The sequence below is a fragment of the Corvus brachyrhynchos genome, unplaced genomic scaffold (assembly GCF_000691975.1).
Source record: "Corvus brachyrhynchos isolate BGI_N302 unplaced genomic scaffold, ASM69197v1 scaffold83, whole genome shotgun sequence".
Classification (NCBI taxonomy): domain Eukaryota; kingdom Metazoa; phylum Chordata; class Aves; order Passeriformes; family Corvidae; genus Corvus; species Corvus brachyrhynchos.
Genome location: NW_008238464.1, coordinates 1,324,230 through 1,336,477, shown reverse-complemented (window position 1 = coordinate 1,336,477; position 12,248 = coordinate 1,324,230).

Sequence of the window (12,248 nt, the reverse complement as noted above, 5' to 3'; positions counted from 1 at the left end):
TAAACAAGAAAAAGGAAAGTGAAACATGCAGTGTTTAATTCTATTTGAAAACATTGGGATGAAAAAAAATTCTGTACATTTTCTTCTGGACTTGTACTGAAGTTGTAAGAGAAAGGAAAGAATAATAATTTTACTTTCAGTGGCAATGATGCATCACTTATTTGTCACATTGAATCTTGTCTGGAAACTTTGAATAATGTTAATTTTTCTGCATGCAGACATGTATTTTCTAGGACGTTTATTCAATGTTTCACTCTTCTGATAGCTAACAGATGTACTGCTAGAAAAAGAAAGCCAAAGCTTCAAGATCAATACTAATGAAATATCAATATTTCATTGAATGAAAGTTCCAGTGATACCTGTGCTCTCATACACTTTCCAAATTCTTTAGCAATTGTATGCTCCAGATTTTGAAAAAAATTTTTTTCTCAGCTAAAATTGCAGCAAAGCTAGAAATTGCTGATATGGATATTATCAATTCTGTTTTCTAACATACCTCATATAAATGAAATTTCAATAGTATTTTGCTTGTGTTACTTTAGTAAAAATCATCTATTTAGTATGCACTCTCTAAAATCACTAATTGTTAAGTCAAAGTAAAATGTCTTTGAGAGTAGAAATACTTGGAGATCTCAAGATGGAAATCTTTCTCTCTGGGGCTTTCTACAAAAGTAGGTGTAAGAAACTCTGGGTTTTTTTGTTTTCATTCCTCAAATTTATAATTGGAAGACAAACAAATGTACCATAAATATGGCAGGATGCCTATTTATATTTTGTGAAGAAAATATTTTTCTGAAGACATTTCTTTTCATGATTTAAGTTACCATTTTCACAGATGTTTTTAGAAATTTGCAGAATCCTCATTTTTCTGGTAGCATTTTCAGATTTTCTTTGACTTTAGTTAGTGAAAAATAAATACTCAAGAAAAACATTCAGTTCCTGCGGTCTCTATAAAAATACATTTATCAAGATGTATTTGACTGTGGGATGTTTTCTTGATGAAAGAAAAGTAAATCATTTCAGACCAAGGCAACATCATCGATAAGCTAGTCAAATTCCTTTTAGTTCTGAGGGGCTGTAGATCAAAAAGAAGGGAAGAACTATGATATCTATTAATCAGGCATGACAGTGATGTCCATTATGTACAGTGATCATTTCTGCATAAACATACGTCCTGTACTCTGACTTTGGGAAAGTTCTGTATTTCTGCGTGTTTTTATTTTGGTGTGCTGTAAAACTCTGGATTTCGTTTCAGATGCTGAATTTGCTCAGATCATTCTTTTCCCTAGACAATTCTAAATGTAATTAATGTATTGCACTGTATGATTTGATTTTTTTTTCTTTCTTTCCAGCATCATCCCTTTTTAAGTAAAGAAAACAAATCCCATAAAATTAATTTCATATTTTTGGATTCTCACATCTATTTATGGCTACTTGCATCATGGGGGAAAAATGCAACACGACTCACAGGAGGATGACATAAAAGGCTAAATGTGGCTGTTGACTGCTGAGATCCAGTCCTTTTAGAATATCCCAAGAAACAGTATAAGCAGAAACTTCACAAATAGTTCTTCGGGTTTTGGGGTGGTTTTGTTTATGTTTTGGTACAAGTTACCACCTGGTTTAGAATCTGCAGGCTTTGCTTTCCTTTGTTGTTGCTGGTTTTGTCCAAAGAATCGCTGATAGAGGGAGTGAGTGAGTGGCCATGGGTGGACAGAACCCAGAGAGATGTGAAGTGTGTTGCAGTTGCTGATAGTTGCCGTGCAATCAATAATGATGTTGCTTTGGAAAAAAGTGTGTATTCTTTCCCAGGCAGGGTGAATGTAGGCTTTGAGACGGAGAGTTTTCTTAATGCTTGAGAAATTAAAATCAGTGCTTTCTCATTGCTCAAGGAAAACAAAGTCTAAAAACAGAAACAACTTGTGATGGTAAGTTATTATGATAATTTGTTTGCTGGACAGAGTTGTTGCTACCCTTGAAATTGGCTTTTAATTTCAGTGAAACAGAATACAATTGGTAGCTGTCTCTTATGTAGTGTGTTATTCAGGAGCTCTCCAAAAACAATGGAAAGGCCAATCAAAATACTATGTTTTTTTCTTTTGACCTACTGGCCACTTTCCTCTTTGAATTTGACCTAGTAATGACAGATTTGCTTAAGGTAAAATTATTTGAACGTACATTTATTGTTTTTTTGGCTATGGGCACAGAGAGATAAGTGAGACATCTGTAGATGGTTTTCTGCTCAGAAAAAGGTGTTTGTCTAAGTATCTGTAGGTGAGAAACATTTGCAAATATGAGATATTACATATGCATGTAAGTTCCATATACACAGAAGCTCTTAAATTTGGCTGTACAGAGTGTGTATTCAGGTAACTATGGTCAATAGAAACTTTTGTAGGTAACAGAAGATAGGATGAAATGATGTAATATTTTTCTGAGGTTTGGGGAGGGGTTTTCCCTTTTAAAAAAAGGATTTCAAGTTCTGTTCTGTAGCAGGAGCATAAATAGGTTGCACTGTGCAAATGGAGTTCATGATAAGTACACAGAGAATGAAGACTACACAAACCCATTGTGTCTGCTTATGATACCTGCCAGGACTCCAGCTGAGGGAGTTTTTGTTCTTGGCACTTCTTGGTGTCATTAAAAACTGCAAAAGCCAGACATGAAATTGGTCAGAACAGACCTTTTACATTCTGGCTATTTCCCTCTCTTTATGGTCTGACTTGTCTCTTCCTCTGACATCAGTGGGTGTTGGATCAAACTTTTCCTTCTGTGGAAGTCATCCAGACTGGAGTTACATTATAGAATCGTAGAAAGGAAAGAAACATCTGTTTGTTTTTGTAGCAGGAGAAGTAGGACAAGCTGACATGAGGAAAGGTAAGAGGCAATATACAGAAAACAGAAATGCTACTAGAACTAATAGCTCTTTAGTTTTAGATGAAAAAAGTAATTCCTTTTAAATGAATGGTGTCATGTTCTGGTTCATCAACAAAACGTGAAAGGTTTAGCTCTTGCAGGTGGGAGTTCAGGTGGCTGCCTGTTGCTTCTTTGAGGAACAGAAAAGCACAGCTTTAACTTTGTTGTTTTCTTTCTACTTTGCAAACCTTTGGAAGTGAGAAATGATTAGGTAATGCAATTAAACATAGTTTAAGCAAGGTTAAGGGTTTTCTAGGTAACTGTTTGAAATGAGCTGAAACAGGATGTTCTTGCTTGCATCAGCACTACTGTTTTTGTAGAGGCTTTTGTAAGAGCGCTTGTGTTTGTTTGGGCTTCAGCCCAGTTGTCTGCATGCTGAGAGATGTGAGCCTGCTGTTGGAAGTAGGATGGGAGTGAAGGGCTGGCTCAGATTGTTTTTTCTGCAGGTTTTGCTGGTATAACCAACACCAGTCTGGCTTGAACTGACTTGCTGGGGCCTCTACAGGTAGACATGGTAGAATGTCTTGTAGCACAGAGGTGAAAAATTATATGACCTATTAGTGGCATGAATTCATTCTGTTGAAGGGTTATGGGGATAACAAGTGTGAACCAGAGGCAGGATGAGGTCTAAAACACCAACAGATTTCATTTTGATCTTGGGATTGCTATTTGAAAGCAGCAGATGTAGTCAGAGGAACCTGAGGTATCTGCAAAGTTAAATACTTTTGTTTTCTTAGTGCTTTTAACTTGTGTCACTGGAATACTTAAAGTGGTTTTCTGTTTTAAGCATGAAACAAGGAAACAGTTACTAAGAAGGATTTCTCAAGTAGTTTACATTTTAGAGTAGAGGTTCTCCAGTTTTGCTGTCACTTTTGCTTATACCTGTCAAAAAACCCCAGAAACGTGGATCACAGATGTGTTAGGTTTTGCTAGTCTCGCCTTTGGATGTGCCTTATGTCCTTACAGATTCCCTGACTTTTTTTTATTCATTGCCAGATGGATTACTTTAGCCTTACACAAAGTGAAGCAATTCAGTTACATATAGTTATTGATCAGTGCTTTCTAGCAGTTTTAGTTCTAAAGGGGACAGGTTTGCACAAGACGTCTGAGACACTCATGACTGATAATGTATGTTGGCTTTCTGCTCTTCCTGTGCTCAGAGGCACAAAACTCACGCCTTGGGAAACTGACTTTTTCCTGTTTGTCACCCAATCCTACATATTGAAAACAGCTTGAAGTCGAGCCGTGGTGTCTTTCTTGTGCTGAGTAAGTTGTACTGGCATTGGCGAAGTTACTTGCAGAACAGGAAGTTATTTGCCTGGAGTCAGTGTTTTAAATAAGTTCTGTTAATGAAATTACCTATAACCATAGGGAAAACTACTTTGTCTTTGAGCATTTTTTAAAAACAAACTGAAAGGAGTTACTAGAGGGAGAAGGGGAGGTGGCTTTGCTGCTTTGCTTGTGGATGTATAGCTACGGAGGCATAGGGCAGGCATAATTGAGCAGAGAGCACCCTGCAATGTAGCGATGGACAGAAGATGGCTTTGACTTTTTAGAGGGAAATCTCACATTGGTGCTGCTCTTTTGAGAGAAAAGCACTGTCCTTATGGAGGGAACTAGCTTACTTTTTTTGTGTTTTGTGCCAACATGCATCCTTCCTTTTGCTACTTGAACCCGGTCTAAATATTTCTGCAGTGTTCTAGTCCAAGTGACTGTGATTGGGTGCAGCTACCTTGCTGCCAGTGGTCAAAACTCGCTGTTCAAGCTAGGTGTAAACATTGATGAGGTTTCAAATAACCCTAAGGTGGAGGTCCTTGTAATAGCGTTCTTGCACTTGAACTTTTGTGGTTCAGGTCTTCAAAATTCCCTCTGCTAAATCACAGAAGAGTAGAGATTAATTTTACTTAATTTTAGGAGTCAGATCTGAGACTTTTACCTAGTCTTGCAATGTTAGGAATTGGGCATTTGGGGAAAACATTGAATATCACACAGTTTATAACTCTGATACACTATGTATGTCTATAGGTGCTTTAAAACGTCTGACTCTGCCCCAGCCTTGGGGCAACATAATGACAGAGGGTATATCTTGTCTACGTAATGCTTCTCGCAGTACTTTCATCCTGAGATGTTTTTCTGCTTTAATTTTCTTTGCAAACATGCCTTTCCTTGGTTTGGTCTTCAGTCTCTCCGTGCAGCATTGAGCCAGATGTGGATGCGTATGTGCAGTAGGATGGGTAGGCCTGTACCTCTGTACTGTCCTCTTGAAGTATTTGCTGAATGTATCCTAAAGAGATTCAAGTTTGATTGTCTATGTAGCTTCGTGTTCTAAGTGACATTTTTTGAGAAATATATTAAAGGCTTTCTCATAAATACAAGAGTTACTTCTTTGGCACAAATTTTACATTGCTTAAAAGAATACCAGGAAAAAACTGTTCTGCTTTAACTTTTTAAAGTTACACCTGTCTATAGGGATATTTTTCAAGCAGATACCTTGCTCTGAATGATTTTGTAGCAGCACTGTTTTAATAATTTGAAGGGTGACAAAGCAGACAGACTTGACAAAAGAGAGCAAAATGACTAAAAAAAATGGCTGACTAATTTTGTGTTTTCACCTGCAAAGAAAGGTAAGTGCTTGATTATGGTGCATGTGTGCATAAGTGTTGACATTACCTTTAATTAGTCCCAAGTGTACAAGTCTCATCCTTTAGTAGCCATGATGATTGTATAGTGCAAAAATAGATTATATTTTGTTTGTTCATACAGGCAACAGGATAAAAAATATCTAGGAGATGGAATTTTTTTTTTGATATTTAACTGGGTAATCTCTGTCTAAAATAAAGACCTACCAGTCTAATTACTTACCTAAAAAATGATTTTGGCTTTTTTTCTTCTTTTTCTTTCTTATTAGAGTTGTTAGCTTTCAGGCTCACTTGAGAGACTGAGGGAAGAGAAAAAGGACTAACAGTAATTTCCTGAATTGCCTCATTTTTGTGCTTGCAGATGTTAGTAGGAGCACTCTAGGACTTGGTAACAGTTTAGAGATTAGCTTGGAGACATGCTGCTCTGCACCACCTGCTCTTAGTGCTCTTCCAAATTGAATACTAAGGATGCTATCCAGTGGCTCATGTCGTGCTGGGATTAATTTTAGGCTATTTTGAAAAACTAGGGCTGGTCTGCTTTGGTACACAAATTGGGATATGTTGAGTGTTGTGTGAGCTAAAGACAGTTTTTCATTCTGTTGGTGCTGATATTCTCCACAGTGCTGCATTTAAGCCAGATTTGTCCTGTATTTCAGCTGGTAATGTCTTTAGTTTTTAGAAACTAGGCTGAGATTGGAGTACCATAGTACTGCTCCCTATTTATCTACCTTTTTCACACCTGCCTTCATCAGTGTTCTTTGTACTTAGAGAAAACTGAGGAGTAGCAGATTTTGGAGGAAAAAGGATGAGCAGCCCCCCAAACTTCCAAGATGTAAAAAAGCAATCCTGTTAGTTATCCTTTCCTCCTGTATTTGACGTCCAGCTCTTCAAGAAGACCCTGTACTAAGTAGCTGCTCAAAGTACAAAAACTAGTGTGTGGACTTAAAGAGGACAATAAAAGGTAACTGCTTCAGGTGGCTGTGTTACAAATTTCAGGGTGTTGATAACAGAGTATCATAAACTTGCAGTATCATTTTTACTTTTTCTGTGTGGCTTCTGCAGTATTAGAGCCCACCCCTGCCATGGTGCCTTTCCAGGCCTGAAGCCCATGCAGTAGAATATCCTGTGGAGGCTCTGCACAGCAGTTCTTCTGGAGGTACTGATATTTTTATTCTTGTTGGCTTTTTTCTCGGTGCCACACAATTCTGAAAAATGGCACTGGTGCCAATCGGCAAAGCGACACTTGGAGAAAGCTGTACTGACAATAAAGGAGTATTTCTGTCACGAGCCAAAAGACCAGGAGTTTCAGGGATGGGTGGTCCAAAACAGCATCCAAGCTCAGCCTGTCACGTGTTTTGTGTAACTGTGCTCCAGCATGGTCAGAAATCCTGGAGGATTTGCATAGCTCCATATTGCAGCTTCAGGAGCCAAACCTTTGAGGACTGCTTAATGCCCAGCCAGGAGTTTCTGATTGAAGCACTGGAAACTTGCATGGTATTGCTTTCCCTTTATTCAGTATTATTGCCTTTATTGCATTAAAGAGGCTAAGCAGACCTTAAATACTTAACGTGAAGTAGCACTTGCTTTGATGTAAGAATTTATTGCCTCATAGTAAATGGTTAGTCCCTTGAACAAGGAAGGAAGTGGCTTTCAAAGCCTCTGACTAAAAAGAGCTTTGTTGGTAGTGTCTCACTTGGGTTCCTGACAGTCAGACTCAAACTTTCAGGGAATGATATGTTCATCAGAAAATGCCGTTGGACCTTTTTCCAGACTGAAACCTATAGAGATCTTCATGGCTCTTCAGATAGCTGTGTCAGTGGAAAAGGCCTTGCTACTGTCAAGAAACATACTTAACTACAGCAAAGTTTTATGTACAGCCTTAAAACTCTTCTGCCTAAATTCAAAACGGGAGACTCAGCTGGAAAAGTTTGGGTCTTTTCCCCCAGAGAATTAGCAAACATTGTTTTTGTTGCCAAATAATACTTCTGTGAAACTTCCTAATGATCTCTTCCCAGGTCCTTTTGTCTCCTGTTTCTCCCTTTACTGTCACAGCTTTCCCAGGCATCTCTTTCCTTTTGTTCTGAGCAGCCTGTCAATCAGTCAGCTCACTCTTGCCCGGGGAAACGTATGCCTGTCTCTGCCTGAATTCCTCCTGTCCTGAATCCACCTCTTTGCATCTTTCTTCATCAGCGTTAACTGTGCTGTTTTTCCTGCCCTGCCACACTTTCCCCTAAGATGACTTGCTGTACACTTTTGCCATCGCGTCTCCGTTTCCTCTTCTCTAAACGGGATTGCCCCATTAGTGAGCCACCACAGTGCTATTAAGTTCTCTCCTTTCAAGACCATATGCTAAGAACTGCTCTCAGGTTGGTGTTTTAACTGAAACTTGTATCCTGTTGATGGTAATATTGATCTTTGCCTTACTGAGAGTCTTGATTCCCCAGCTAGGACATTTCCTCGGTTTCTTATATTATCTTGTAAAAAATGTCATCAGAGATTCTTCCCATCTATGTTCTATTTTGAGCTCTGCTTCTGCTGGATGGCTGTTTGACTTAAGCCACTGCAGCATTTCTGTATATCTTCTGTGGAATTTTTTATTTGTTGGTAGGCCTGATTGGGGCATATTAGCACCAGCAGACTTCATTGCCTGTGTGGTTTTCAAGGGAAGCAATTGCCTTTATAGAGGTGATTCCTGATAGAATCTAAGTCAGCAACATATCTCCTGCTTAGCTTGGGTGCTCTGAATTGCACTCTTCCCATCTTCTTGCTGAGAAAGTAGAGAATACAGTGTATTTCCTGACTCTCTTGGACATTCTTGTTAATGTAGTCTATTCATCCTCCACTTTGCATGTAAGAGGTAGTGTGAATTGTAGTAATTTTCAACCTATTAAGATGGTAAGAGGCATTGCAGAATTTTAAGTCATGACTTTTTTAACTCCTGTTCTTAAATATTCCTTTATTGCTGGTTAGCAGGCTGCATCTGTAGGAGGAATAAATAGATTTGTTTCTTTAATGAAGTACTTTAAGTTCCCACTTTTTATTTTCCTTTTTTTTCCTTAATGGGACATTTGTCAATGAAAAACTTTACCTATTTCATCTTTTTAGTACCTAAATTACAGGAGCTTGCACATTGGAATAATAGACCTGGAAAGGCTTCTCTTAAAAACAAACAAACTAAGAGATCATAAGTAAGATACCAAAAATATGTTGCTTTCCTGTGTGGAATTATTTTCTATGTGAGTAAAAAATTATTATTTCCTTTTCACTCTCTTATAGGTGCTGATTGCTACCAGTTTCATGCAAAGTTTGTTACTGTCTGTAAAAGGGCTCATGTCTTAGTTATATTTTTAAACCTGCAATCAGTTGTTTTTTGGGAGGAAGGGCTTGGGGGGAAAGAGCAGGTAGAAGAAATATGCCCCATTTTTGTGCAAGAAAAAGGCTTGTGTTGTCTACCTATTATAGTCTATAAAAATAAATTTTAAGCTTATTTATATAAAGATGACAAAGCGTCAAGTCCTTTTGAAATAGTGTTTAGGCAGTATTTGTGTGGTTTTAGCCTATTATTGGAATTCCTAAAAAAGGCAGGTTATTTAGAAACTCTGCCCAAAACAGGTGCTGCTTAAACCTTACCCTATTTTGGACCCACTTCATAAAAAAAGACACCCATACTTTTGAAACTGGTTTAGTGTGAGGATAGCTTTTACTTGTCTTAAATTTTAATGTTTCTGTTTCCTTTTTCACCTTAACTACAGCTGTAATGCTGAATTACTGCCTGTGTATTTTAAGAGTCCTTCTACAGTTATGGGTGTGGATCACGTCATTTCCATGCTCTGTGGTGGTGTTCTTTGCTCAACTTGCTGTCTCTGTTCACTATTCATATAATCAGCAAATATTAATGTACTATAGCCTATTTTGGAAGGCTTTGAATGGAGGATTACTAGAATTGTTTTTCCCAAGAAAAATTAACAGAGAATTAGTGCTATTTTGAAATATATAGCAATTGATGAAGTATTTTTATACTACCTGTCTTTATGGCTCTTGCTGACTTGTACTGGTGGTTTTGTGTTTATAGCCAGGTCTTTCCTGTAAGTCTTCTTTATCTCTAAAATGATTTGATGAGTTTTTGAAATCCTCAACTTGCAAAAGTGAATTTAGTTTGGAGTGCACCTTTCTAGGAATGTGACTATCATTTGTTAAATAGTCCTTTAAAGAGTTCTGCATTGACTAGTCAACCTCACAAGATTTGGATGGGAGATAAATGGGTATCTTCCTTCCAAAACTAAGCTTTATCCCAGAATTACTTAATAATACCCTAAAGAAAGCTTGTACAATATTAAGTTCACTAATTAGAGCTTAAGATTCAGTTCCCAAGACTCTTTCCGTAATGTCAGGCAAGTAATGAGTAAAATCATTACCAGCTAAATGAGGTGGGCCCTGGAAACTTGTGCCTCTGAGCCTCAGACTCAATCTGCTTCATTTTGTCATTTGAAAAGAAAACCAAAACAACAAAATATAGCCATCCAGGCCCACACCTTCCCCCCCAGAAAAACCCAAAACGAGGTGGGGAAGGAAAACCCGCCTTCCTCTGGTCTGGGTTAAAAGCTCTGAGGTGATCAAGAGAACAGGTAATGAGGATAACCGTGACCTCATCTCCAGGTGCATTCTTTTTCTCTACCCTCGCTTTCTTTCAGATGCAAAATGCCTGCCAACAGACCTGTCCTTTTCACCAAACTAATCTCTGTGTGAAGGAAGCCTTGGTTCTGTGGCCCAGCCAGGCTGGAAAGGACAGCTGCAGCTCCCAGGGGTGCAGTGGCAGGACCTGTGGGCTGTGACCACTGTGACCATCATCAGGCAGGTTCAGGAGCAGCCATCAATTCCAAACAGCTGAAGTACATCACAGAATTAGAAGAAGGTGGAAGTGGGAGAGAGGAGGTTGATAAAAAATACTCGTTTTATTGTCTTTGTAATATAAAAAGACGATGTTAGTAATCTTACCAATTTAGATTGGTGCAGTATAACTATAAACAAGAGGTTGTGTGTTAACATAAAATTCAAGGACTCAAAGTCTTTTCCCTAAACACTGTATGATGCAAACATCTGTAATCAGATGGTCTCACCCTAGTCATCCCAAGCCATCCCATGCCAGAGGCCTTTTACTCTACTAGAAGGTGCAAATAATCTAAACATACAGCAATATATTAATGCATGCTTATGGATTATACATAAACAAGGGAAACTCATTGAAGAGAAAAACAGAAACCCATCACAGCACCTGCTCTTCCAAGAGATACATGGAAAAAGATGTCATAACTGGTGGGTCTCTTTCGGGTCTGTATTTTTATGTACCTGCCAGAAAAGAAAATGGTTTCTTTAATAAGGAGATTCTGAATCTATTCTTTATTTTAATCATTATTACTTGCCTTCTTTTTCCATCTCTGTAGGCTTCCTGGTTGGAGTTAACTGTTCTTAGAATAAGATATGTAGCCTTTGACATAAAGATTTTTTGAAATCCCATTAGAAACACCACAGTGCTACTTTTAGTGAACTTTTTCTGTGACCTAATTTTAGGAAAAATCCCAGATGATCTCAAGTCAATTAAGTTCTGAATGTCAAAATTTAGATTAATCATGAAAGAAACACTTCCATTATCAACACTTTTAATAAGCTTTTCCACCTTGGGCTCCCGCTGGATGCACAATTCAGTGTGTACAGTACCTTAGTCTTTGAGTGGTCCCATTGATTATTGGGTGGAACTAATCTGGAGAATAATTTGCAGTGCACCACAAATACATAATTACTTAAAAGTTGTGAGCTTGCAGATAACTTTATGATTGGATTGTTTTCTAATGTATTTTGAAAGAAGAAATAAAGAATTTTGAGAGAGATGAAAAATAGTTTAACTCCATGGCCTTTCATTTTATTAGGTTTCTACTGATCAGCTTACATTTGGGGGTCCTCTTAGCATTTTGTGAAGTGCTGCACTGTACTGAGAGCAGGACTTTTTTTTTTTTTCACGATGGAGGCAAACAATGCCAAAAGTAGGAATAAGAGAATGAGGCCTGTAAACATGTCTAGATAAGCAGTTACTTTTCATGGCCTTACTAATTAGGAACCTATCGAAAGATGACTTCCCTGCTGAAAATAGGGACCGGTTAACTTGCAAGGGACTACAGATGAGTTGGGAAGACAAGACAAAGCATTAGAATCTGTTGTGCAACCACAGAACTCTCTCATTACAGCTGCTCTTTCTTTGTGGAAATGAGGAGTAAATTTTATAACAAATGCTGCAGGAATAGTCATCAAAAATGTCCAACTTTGCATTCAGTCTTAGAGGGTTTTGATTTGGTTTGCCCAGTGCAGCAGATGGTACTGGGAAAACAATAAGTCTTTGCATCCACTTTCTCCAGCATTGACAATTGTTCTTTCTGAGGCATTTGACGAACCTACCAGTCATAGGTCACCAGCATGAGACCTGCAAGTCATGCATTGTGAAGACAACAAGAAAAACTTCGGTTTGAAAATGTATAGAGTATGTTGAATGAGCAAAATGAGTGGATTTAGAGAATATCCATGAGAGTGTAGAATTTTGTTTGACAATACGAAGAACCATGATGTATAAGTCAGACATGCTTGCCTCAAAATGAGTTTATGCCTGGGTTTGTTTGGGTGTCTCTTTTCTTAGGATTCACAGGA